Source organism: Lepisosteus platostomus, chromosome 2, assembly GCF_059453375.1.
Source record: "Lepisosteus platostomus isolate fLepPlt1 chromosome 2, fLepPlt1.hap1, whole genome shotgun sequence".
Classification (NCBI taxonomy): Eukaryota; Metazoa; Chordata; class Actinopteri; order Semionotiformes; family Lepisosteidae; genus Lepisosteus; species Lepisosteus platostomus.
Window position 1 is genome coordinate 71,783,135 of NC_142612.1, and position 12,203 is coordinate 71,795,337.

At 41.5% G+C, this 12,203-nt stretch overlaps 1 long non-coding RNA gene across 1 annotated transcript; it reads right to left on the minus strand.

The window, feature by feature from the left end:
• Positions 1-239: 239 nt before the first annotated feature.
• On the minus strand, positions 240-11,267 carry LOC148677016 (uncharacterized). Its single transcript, XR_015929515.1, has 4 exons — positions 8,518-11,267; positions 7,810-8,187; positions 3,037-3,105; positions 240-1,887 (listed from the first exon to the last, which is right to left on the minus strand). It is a non-coding gene; the product is annotated as an uncharacterized LOC148677016 (long non-coding RNA).
• Between the last annotated feature and the right edge of the window lie 936 nt (positions 11,268-12,203).

Genomic DNA, 12,203 nt, shown 5'->3' on the forward strand with positions numbered 1-12,203 from the left:
AAAACATCCCCAATTTCAGACAGATTATATTTCAGAGCTACAAACCCCCTCCGTCTTCTCCCTGTATCTCTTTACTGTCATAACACAGAGCTAGGATTTTCCTAATACCTTTGTCCACAAGTTTTGCCTTTTCTTTCACTTGTACATTTTGTTAAAGGACTTTTGTCTGGATTATTTGCCTTTCCATCATTCTGTCAGGCTTTTACTGAGTTCAGAACATCTCAAAACACAAAATACCATAACAGTGGCAAAGTACTTTTTTTGTTAAAGAAATTACAAAAGCTTCTCCATACTTATCACAATAAACTGTAGGGATTGTAGGGATTAGGTATTCCAAAACATGGATTAAAAGCACAGATAAAACACTGGATTTTAGCATAGTGCTGCTGTAAAGAGTAATGAAAATGGACACAATTTACAGAAGAACACATTCAAAGCTCAACAAAGAAACGGTTAGTCTCTCATCACTTTCCTTCCGCATCAAGCTTCATTCTCATCAGCAAAGCAGATGTTTTTAAAACCAATCAACTTTGTGGTTAACTTAATGGTATTTTTTAGCACAACTCATATTTAGCAAGATTTCTAAAAAATCATAAAATGATGGATGAAAAAGCAAACAGACCAGGGAAGCAAAATGGCTGTCTTTCCAAAGACTGCCAGGGAACTGGTTATTTAAAGTTCTTTAAACTGACATTTTGAAACAGTAATTCAAGGTCCTGTGTTAGTCCTTTGTGTTTCCTGTTTTGAAACCTAACAGACACTGCGGTGCTCTGTGAATATAGTCTAGAGTGGCTTCTGCCCCACTGACTGTGGACACTGCACAAGGTTCTGAGTAAAGGGGTTTTAACCCATTACAGGCAGAGACTTCAGGGATATTTGAGTTTATTTTGTGTTATAAAGGTCATGACGTTCTTGTTGTTTTTAATATCAATTAATTTTGTTAAGTCTTTTTTTGCATACCTCCTAATGGGGATAGTCACAGGCACTGAACCTTTGAGTGATAATCTGTTGGGGAAATAAAGATGATCATGGCTCAAGCTTAGTTTCTGCTTGTGTTTTCCTGCAGTAGATGTCTTCACACTGTCTTGCCCAGTTTCATAATTGAATTACCCTGTGGCAGTGGAGATTGGTGTGTTCTATGTCTGTACTACAGCCATTCACTGGCTTTGACCCTGTATTAATGGAACAGGCTGCATGCAATTTTCTGTTTTTCAACAGTACATCAATACATTCGGTTATGGTGGCCCTGCTTGGGAGACAAAACACTGTTTAGTGATGTAAATAATAAACACCTCTAGTATATAAGTCTCATTAAATCTGAAATACAGATTTCCACCCCTTTGAATGTTAAACTGCTGACCAGAGAACCTATTTTACTTAAATGTACTTATTGTTTGCATCAGGCAACCATAGAATTTGCCGAGATTTGAAATGCCAGCAAGGAGCTTGGGTAAGCTCCCAGCAAGGTAGTGGTGTGGGGAGGAGGGTTTTGTGCTTGTTAATTCCGTGACCCTGGGGATTTTCAATAATTCCTTGCTGAATACAGACAGCCAACCTAAAAACCAATATTGGCAGAAGCCCGGCGTCTCTGTCCCAGGGCAGTGGGGCTTGTCATGGAGGCAGTATTATATTGCCCTGAAGCTACAGGAAAGGGGGGGACAATGGGGCATCTTTCCTCACTGCCGACTAGCCTCTCCCAGTGCAGCCCCACTCTCCCCTTCAGTCCTCTCGCTCCCTGGGAGAGGGTGGCTTTGGAGCTGGAATTCCTCCACGATTAATCTCTTTAGATTCACCGCAGGATAGCGGCCGCACACCACATCCTAGCAAACACAAAGGTGCACCTCCACCAGCAGTGGAATGTTGCGGACTTGTTCCGGGAAAGATTACCTAGAAGATAAAAGGGCAGTTGGTCAAGGGTTTCGCTGCAGTCCGCTCTTGCAAACAGGTTAATAATCCAATGAAGCGGACAAAAAGGGTGGTGAGAGCACACAGACCGAGCACAGAGCGAGATGTGTGTTTTCCTGAATGCAAACACAGTCCTTTTGAAAAGTGACAGTGCCACTAAGAGAGAGCAGAACGCTGGGACACTCTGTTAAGGAGGGTTTCAGCCTATATCCTTTTGTGAGGTTCAAGTGGGGATCGGCAACAGAGTGTGAGCTGCAAAGGAACAAGTGGAGGTTAATTCCGCGCTGAAAAGTAGAAAGACGGGAGAACCGCACAGCGTTTTGGTTGCGGAGTATTCTTCAGGTGTACAAAGAAGGCCTCGCAGCCAAATTGTTGTGTTTTGAATTCTTTCTTTCTACTTATCAGTGTGGAACTAATCCCTGCTTGTTCCACATCCTTTGGTGTACAGTAGTTTCTGATCGGGCACAGAGTGCCGGTCTGGAGTGTTGTGAGAAAATTGGTGAGGAAGGGATTTGGATTCAGGGATTTAGGATTATTTCATTAGTGGCAAATTGTTGGGATATTTTGGTGGTCAAGTATCCTGTATTCAATAAATGTAGTTGATTAAATTATCACGTGTTCTATGAAGATGTAAGCACCTAAGTGTTTTTGAATATAAAGTACTTGTCAGTTCTGTTCAGTCCTGTTCAGTTCCAGAGCAGGGGAAACAGAAGCCAGATCAAATTTAATGTAAGTAAATGCAATGTACTACTTGCAAAAAAGAGGGATTGACATTATGAATATCAAGTGGGTGTTTTTTACGTATGAAAAAGCCTATGAAAAGACCCTGGAACTTATTGTGACTCATCAGTGTCTTCATTCAGACAATATGTGGAAGTGATAAAATGCCAATAAGAATGCTTTTGTATGCAGCAAAATCTGTTGAATTCAAATGCAGGGAGGTAATATTGAAGCTCTGTAATGTACTAGTTAAAGTACAATGCAAGTCTGGACATTGCATTCTACAATTGCACAGGAGCCACCAGTCTAACTCCTGAAATAAACAATGTATTCTTTGCAGACAGGTTAAAACATTAAAATGAAAACTTCAGGGAGATTTGAACTAGCCTTTAAGAGTCCTGAGAGACTGACTTTTTCAAACTTTTCACCAGAACCAGGATCAGGAGACGCAAACACTAGCAGGTACAAGGAGATTCAGAGCTGTGGATGAACAGATAAAATAAACAACTGAACAAAAATAGACTTTATGAGGTTCTCGGGTATGTAAGCTACAGGGTAATGAAAAAGATCAGCTCATTTATGATCTTTCTTGCATTCTTGCATACCACATTGTTACATTTTTCTGCCATTCTGAGGTATTAACTACTATTGATAGAAATTTTCCGAATAAGATCCAGTCCTCAAAATAGAGCACACTGAGACACGTAAAGTGTTTTGAGGCGATGTTCTGGGAGAGAGAGAGCTGCTGACTGAGATGATAGGGTTACCAAGAGAACTTAATTTGGAAGCTGGAGCAGCCCTCCAGTATCACGGATGCCATCCGATGACGTACGTATCGGATGTGTTCACCGCTTTCGCTTGGAGGTGACTAACACCACCTATAAAATCTTCAAAGGTGTTGACTGACTTGTCTGGCTGTCTTGAGCTTTCGCCCCCGCCAACATAACGCCTTGCTCCCACATCAGATTGGGTTACGCTTTAACCATGGAGATACTGTTACACTGCAGGTGTCCCTTCAAAGTGTGGCCACAGCAGTTTTGACTCCGGCTGCGGACAGTCTTGCCTGTAAATGACTAAGTTATTGCCTCATTTATCAGCCTCGCCGGGCTCGACTCAAGGGCCACGTGTGAGTTGTCTGAAGGGAGAGCTGACCGTGTCTGCCTTGTGTAACCCGAGCACACGCTGACTTCTCCTCTTGCCCGTAATTGAAAATGTATTTTTCATACAGCCTGAGGCAAGATCTCCCCCGAATGAGGGGAGGGGAGGCTGGGATGGGGGACTCAGGGGCTCACAGCTGTACTGCACAGCTGAGACACATCCTTTTTTCTCTGGCAGTCTGTGTTCATACTTTAAAAAGTTACCGTTGAAACTAATAGCTAAAACTGTAATAATTTTGTCAGGATCCATATTTACTGTGAGCTAATCACAATGCCAACATAAACATGAGAAATTATTCAACATATTAACTTTTTTTAAAGTGTAAAAGGTGACACACCAAAGTTGAAATAACTGAAAATGGTTTCTGCCAGTGTCGGTAGTTAATGGCACCCTTTTTTCACTTTGTACTGTGGGAATGTGTTTAATGGAAGTGTAATTTTATGGGCTTTGAAATGTTTTTTTTCCTCATGAAGTCCTCACCTGATTGAGGCCAGAATTGTAAAATCAGGCACCTCGGGTTCACACTTGTATTAAGTGAGCTACATTTTTAAACAAAACAGACGAGCAGCATTCAAGGAAGTCTTGAGCCCACAGACCAAAACTGATTGAAGTGTGAACCCCGCTTCATAAGCTCAGCAGTGTGTGTTCCCTCAAGAGTGCAGCCAAGGAAACTCTTTTCCTCTTCCTAGTCAGTGTCCAGAGTTGAATACCCAGCACACTGCAAGGACACTTTGTCATACACTGACTATTCTTTTTTTAAAAAAAATAGGGAGTACAAAAATAGCCAAGCCCAGCTACAACATGCATCTGAATGCCAATGTAAATAGAAAATGTCAGTAATATCATTTAAGGGTCACTGAAGATTGTTTTCTGCTGTTAGCAGCTTCAGCTAAAAAAAGAAATGTGCGGTTTAATCACGTATTTCTACTATCCATCTTTCTTGCTTAAATCATTGTATTCGAATGCCGTCGTCTATTGCAATAACAAGAATTAGGACCGTTTTGTTGTCGCTGTTGTTGCTGCTGTCTGAGGCACCGGAGCAAGGACGTCGGAGTTCGGCTGGCTGTTTCTTCTTGTGCTTGTGGAGAGAATGTCTGCTGCGTGCTCTGGGAGGCGGCAGAGCTACCAGCATGCCAAGTGCACAAGGCGTGAGTGTAGCCTGTCTGCCGCGGGCTAACCTTAGACCCTGCTGGCAGCAGCTCCTCACAGAGACTCCAAAGCGTTTTGATCTCCGTTTCACTTGAAATTTATATGGGCTGCGAGCGCAGTGCTGCCGGTAGCAAGTTTCCAGCTCGCAGTTTTATATCAAGCTGAGGTGTTTAAAGAGCGCGTTGAGCCCTCACAGCTGCCTGCCTTCCCCTTGCGTGTTTCACCCAGGCGGAGACCGGTGGGAGCAAGATGTATGGCCGCCTGTTATTTATTTTGAAAAAAAAAAAAGTCTTCCCCCCAAAAGACCTCCACAGGTTGTTATAGAATGTGATTATTTTTTACGAGTTTCCTCTCTGCATCATGAATTGAAGCTGTCAAGGCAAGTGGCCAAGAGCCAGCTGCGGTAATCAAAAGGATTCTAGAAAAAGGGAATGAGACGATGTACTCATGTGTATCACCCCTTTAATGTTCATTGGGAAGGATCATTAGCTCAGATGGAACTATTAAACCATAGATACATCTGAGCTTAGAATTTAGCCCTTGATACCCTGTGAATGATATTTTACCCCTTTGCCAATTTTCTGATTTGGGAGAAGAAGTCAGCCGACATATCTCCTCTACCTTGTATACATGCAAAGCCTTGCATTTCCAATAATTTAGGGAATGGATTGAGGAATGGTGTGGTCCTTATAGTGTGTCAGCTCAGGTTGCTCAGTATTGACCAGCGGTAATCTGGATCTGACTGCATCAACCTATGTACACTAATTGTAATTGTGCATTGTAAAATAGTGACAATTTTCCAACTGCTAGAAAAGCCTCGTAAATTAAATGATACCATTTATTTTCTCTTTATGTAAAAGGATGGTTTGGGAAGAAATAATGCTGTTACCCACACAGGCAAGCTCTGTCTCCATTTGTCTGATCTATTTCTGAAGCACCGAAAGTAATCTTTGGGGTTGCTTAAGGAACCATCAGAATGTGATTTTCCTCCTGCTGACAAAGAGCTGAAAATTGAAAAGGAAGGGTGGAAATATGTCTCTTTTGTAATACATATAGGAGGGCGGAAAGCTAAGGCAGCTAATGCTGGCGTCAGTAAGGCTTGAAATTATCAGTCGAGGCGCCAAGGCACAGAAGTAGCCCTTGGCTGGGATGGTTATCACCGTCATCCATTGAAGCAGTAAGAAACCATGGCTAAAAAGTACTGCTGCCATGGAATCAGTGGAACCTTCTGCTGGGAGAGAAAAAAGCAATAAAGGCAGACAGGCCGGCTAGCAAGAAATCACCCCAACGAATGCTCCCTGGGATGAGGCACAGGCTGGTGGCAGAGGCTTTGGCTGGCACTGGAAGGACAATGGTGCCTCAGAGATAAGCAAAAGAAGCTCCCGTGGCATGAAATAGTGGCCGCTAGCATTGTCTTAACTGTGATTCCACTATGACGAATCAGGGCATAGAAGCATTTGACAAGGCCGAGGTGGCTCTGCATAGCGATGCATAAGCCCAGCTTAGAAAAGAGAGGGTGAAACCTGCTTCTGAAAAAAAAAATCTATAGCAGAATGCAACGCAGCGTTACATGCTCATTCTGGAGCTCTGATAGCTGCAACACTGTGGCTTTGTATCCCACTTCCTCTGAAAGGCCTGCTGAAATGGATCTAGCTTAAAAGCGATGCAAGAAGCTCTGGAAAATTGGCCCTCAAAGGCACATTTTCTCAGGAAGGCATTTCTCTAAGCAGTCACTCCTTGGAGGCTCACAATCTCATTACGCCTGTTCCCCCAATATAATTAAAGTCTGAATAGATATGTGCAAACATGCGTGGATATATTTGTTCATTTACTGACCAGCTAAGAAGAACTCCCTTCCAAACTTTTCGATGGTTACGAGCTGAGCATGACCTTGTTTCACTACTAGTAACCTTATTCCGTTCTCATAGGAAACTATTGTTTTTGACCATCATATTCATATATACTGGACACTTTCCTTGCAGATTCTAATTGTCCTGCAGAATTGTATGACAAAATCTCCACTTTTCCAGCATTTTTACCTTGGAGTTTCTTAAGTGATGCAATTAACTCCACTCATTGTGATCTTGCAGTGTCTTTCAGTACGTACGTTTAAGGTACTGCATGGACCGATTAGCCTGCTTTTACAGGTCTTCCTTAATCATCTTTTGAAAACACACAAAATATATGTTTTTGGCTAATTAAGCAAATACATTTCTTCAATAAAGATAGGTACCTCCTACTCTAGTTCCAGAAGGATGCAGACTATTTTCATTCCAAATGATCCCTAAATTACTTGACCGAACAAGTTAATTCTTAATTGGTTAAAGTGAAAATGTACTTCTCTAAGAACTGCCGATATAAGGGTTAAGGGTACAGTCTGTAAGGAGACACAAGAAAGAACAGCCTTTTAAATTATGAGCGAGATTGTAAAATTAATTCTAATTGCAATCATCATCTCTGTCAATATCATACTCATCTTTACATAAAAGCGATTTGAATGGAAACAATGGACTGCATAATAAATTGTCTGAAAATAACTCAAATGAGGCTAATACATGTGCCTTCCTTCCTTCATTAACCTCATAATTGGAATAGGTTTTCCTGTGAAAGAGTTTTTTTTTATCCTGAGAGAAACATTAGCCCTTTATTGTCGTTTGAAAGCTCTCCTCAAGTTTCGTCTGTCGACAGCGCAACAAAGCAGCTCCAACGACAGGCACTAATAACAGCCTGCCTTCTTGCCTCCTCTCTTTTCGTGGAAAGCTCCTTGCAGCTAAACGACCTCTGATCCCCCATTTACTAAGTGACAGATTTTCAAAGGCAGCTAGTTTTCACAAGGGCTTTGAGTCATTCTTACTGGACTTGCTCAGATTTGCTTACTTCGTCTTCTCTCCTAGGCAGAATCACAGCTTCAGTCCCTCATCTGGCAGGGAAGTCGTCAAAATATTCCCTCAGTATATTTTTGGGATGTAGTGTATTACTCTGTGGTAAAGAGGACATGTCGCATAGTAGGTAAGTCTTTGGACTCAGAACTGGTGGTGCGTACTAGTGGCTGTTGTACCTTGAGCAAATAGTATATCGTACCTTAACCCAATTGCTCCAGTTCACCCAGCTGCATAAATGGGAACCAGTATTGCTGTGATGGATTGGTGTCAGATCCAGGAGAGGAGTCATGTGCCATTTAATCATTTCACACTGGGAAACCAGGATGAGCTCTGGTCCAGTCAGTTATTGCATGGTTTGAATGGGATCATCTGTCTATTTGGTAAAAATATAAAAAATTGAAAAGTATGGTATCAAAGACATATAGTAGACTGATCTATAACTTGTAAAAGCTCCTCCTTTTGTTTCTTCTTCTATCTGCAGTAAAAGGCTATCTCAGATTATTAGCATATTTCACTGAAACACTTTTTAAGACCTACGCTGTATCGCAATTCCCCTACCGCCCTCAAAGAAGAAATACAATCCATCAGTATCAGACCATCTCCATTAGTTATGTCTTTCTCAGTTTTTGGCAGTGTTTATCTAAAGTAGTTAAGAAATACTTGACTGTAAAAAAGAGACTGGCTTCCTGGAACTCAGACTTACAACATCTTCTTGCACATCTCTGAAGGCTTCTGTGTCTCTTCTCTGCTTTCTGTTTCTCTCCCTGTCTTCCTTTGTGCAGGAGGTCTCCCTTAAGACACCTTCCAGGTTGCCTTGTCTCTCTCAGCATGTTGAAACACAGCAGCAAGGCAACGCAAGATTAGGTGTACTTAGACGGGGTTGGAACATGGTTTGATTGGGAACACTAAAATCTGTTAGTATACTGTATGCACATTTATGCATCTGATATATTATGTGATACAGAACGGAGAGCTAATCAGTAATTCTGGAGTTAATTACATGCAGTGTATTCTGTGCATAATGTCACAGACAGAAATGCACACAAAATTAATTGGTGTTAATGAGCTGTTAACAAGGCTTTCAAATGAGAAGATTAGGACCCCACAGAGACTTGCTCTCCAGGCTTCCTTCTTCAGGGCAGAATAAGTCCCAGCAGGCCTTCCTCTCTCTAACATTGTCCGTTTCTCACAGCACAGGGACAAAGGGGGTGTATGTTCTCTCGTTTTAAAGGCCTTCAGTGAGAGAAAAATTACAATTATGTTAAAGAATTCATTAGTTATTGAATTGTTGTACATATTTGGAAACAAATTTGAATGGTAAAATATTTTACAGGTAAGAACCAAAGCTACATAAGGAATAAAAATGCAGCTCTAGCCAAATATTCCTACATCCCTAGACATCCTTTTTGATGCGAAATGTTTTCAATTTGTGGCGACAGTATTCCCAACTACTATGCTGTATAAAAACTGTGGTTTTGATTAACCACACCATGTCTGACGTCGTCGTGGTTTTAAAACAACACAGGTACTGCCCTGCACTCTTATAGTGGAAGAAACAAAGTTCATGTCACTGAAAAGTGACCAGATCTAGTTGAAGCCCTTTAACGTGTTGGAGCAGTTTAATGAAAACAGGTGGTTCAGGCAGACTTTGTACCATTGAAATGCGGTCTGTTCTCATTAGGTTGATGCACAGAGGTGTTTGTGGTTTGTTGCTGTTTAGAAGCAGTGTAATTAAATTGTGTCTAACAGCACAAATATGCCAAAAGGCTAGGTTTAAAAAGTACAGCCTACTCAGGGACTTGGCTATTTGGCAACATTCATCTGCAGTTTTATTGTTGTGAATGGCACGTAAACTCTTTCCAGACCTTTTCCTGTAAGTCTTACCTGGGGAAAGTGATGCAGGAATTACACTGTTTAATTTGCTTTTCTAGCTCCAGACTAAACTCTAATAAAACTGCAGCTTTATATTTGAAACAAATATTTTTTAACTTTATGATAGACTCTATGCTTGTAACAGTTTAAGTAGGCATTTTTTTCCTTCTAAATAACACTTTATCATGTTTTAACCTCTTAATTATTTGCAATAATGGAATATCTGTCCCCATAATCCAGAAAAGGCTGATTTTTCTTCACAGGAATGTAATAAATCTTTCAAGAACTACCTAATGAAAAGCCGTTGATGGGCAATGAAACATTGATTATATGCGTATTAAAGGCACTTCATCTGAAGATGTGTTAACAAAAGCATGAGCACAATTATAGAGCAGCTTTCTCTGCAGAAGGCTTGTGATTCTCTTCCAATAATTGTAATTCCACGATAAGGAGCTTAAGCCTCTTGTTATCCCCAATAGAAGAGCCAGCATAAAGAGTGCTGGGGTAATAATATAGGAGATTATCGTTTTTTAGAACTCTCCTTGCCCACTCAACATTTGCTTCAGGTCAGCCATTCCTAATTTTGGTTTTATTCGCTTTTTGAACAAAGATACTCTTGCACCTCTTTCTTCTAGTGCTTCAGTCTAGTAAGTACTGGGAATGAACATTAGAACCCGGTTCACTGACATACAAAGCCTGTAGCACTTTAATGACAGGAGACTATAAGCTACTCCAATACAAAGTGGGAATCCCTTCCTCTAGCTTATTTTTCACCACTGTGCAAAAGACTACAGCACCAAACTGTGTCTATTTCCTTGTCTCCATTCCCACTAAACCAAGAAAACCAAACAGAGCCATGCATTACTATTGCACGTATTATTCAGCACAGATCATGATTCCAAAGGCACACAAGATGGAAAAATATTACTTCTAAATTCGTCTATATACGATTTTTGAAGATCTAATATGAGAATATTCTGAAAAAGATTTTCTTGTTGCTTCAGCACAAAACTAAGAGTGCTGAGCCTGCTTTAATGATGTTATTATGTATCTCAGTAGATTTGTTTTATAAATGTAGACATTTGATCTCAGTTATCTGCATGTTTATCTACGTATTGTCTGTGTCTTCTGTATCCACTGTGTGAGAGAGCTGTTTTGATGCAGGGATGTATATGCCTCTATCTGAAGTAAAATTAATTGTAAGCCCCTGGACTGCCACAAGCTTTCAGTTAGGGCAGTTCACTGGATCTGATTTATTGAGATAAGGGTCCTCTCTATGAGTCCTTTCAGATCTAAGACAAAATTATGAAACCACATTTCATGTCAAATCCAGGAAGACCTAACAGCAGCAGAGCAGCAGAGAAGGATGGAACTTCTGTACATGAAAGCAGTTTCACACAGACACCTCATCACAGAGACAGCACAGTCTCTTGCGCATGGCGGCAGTGTGTGGGTTTTTCAAGCTCTGTCTTTTTCACCAACATGTGGCCTTTCACCGGCAGGAATGACTGTCATTCTGATACACCCCTTTTCCCCTTTACTCTCTGAATCACAAAAACCACCTGGTCATGAGGTATTCTGCACATGTTATTGTTCCCAACAACCTCTTCAGCAGTGAGACCACGCCTGATGCTAAGTAAATCCTTTTCCACCTCTTGCCGTTCCAAAAAAGCTGGAGAATAAAGCAACACTTGTACCCTGTTTCCACCCCCCACCCCCCCCACCTCGGCTCTTAAGACTAACAAAGTCGATGATGAACACTGGAGCATGGATCAACTGCGCTTGAAAAGGGAAAGGGCGCCCTCATCAAAATCCTTCTAATAAACTGCAAAAACTGTAGCCTTTTTAGTAACCGCCTAGAGAAAGGCTTTCAGCCAATGGCTTCTTTCAGCCTGCTTAGCTTCTTCGTCTTCTTCTTCGTTTTTTAATACCAGAAAGAGACACAGATGTTGACATTATTTGCTTGGGTTAAGATGGGTTCTAAAGCCTATTATTCCTCACTTGTTACTTCTTTATTATCTCAAGTTTTTTTCCCCCTTCTCCCTCCCTCCTTTTCTTTTTATGAAACGGGAGTTTGGCACAGGGTGTTTAGTAAAAGAGCACTAGATGGCTGCTTATTATCCCACTTTCCATTCTCCAGGCCTGGCCCGGGGATTGGGTCTCTTTGTGCCGAGCAGCAGGTAGCCATGGCAGGCTGGGCCACTGCTCTGTCCAGCCCTCATTGTGCGGCCTGCCAGGCCCGAGTGTTCTCCAGCAGGGGTGAGGGGTCACACTCCCACTGTGCGGCTCCATACCTGCGCTTTTCTGTCTCCCGGCAATGCTCTCTTCCAGAAATGAGTTTAAAGGGAACCGGTCCGCAACGGATAAAGGAGCCCTTGACATGAGAAGGGAGGCAAAAGAAATGGTTTTTACTCAGTTTCAAAGCGCAGTCACCACTTTTGAAGAGAAACTAAATAATTCAGTAACACTGTCCTCGAGAAAGTGGCTATTTGAGAACGTTTCTAAAGAGTTAGTTAA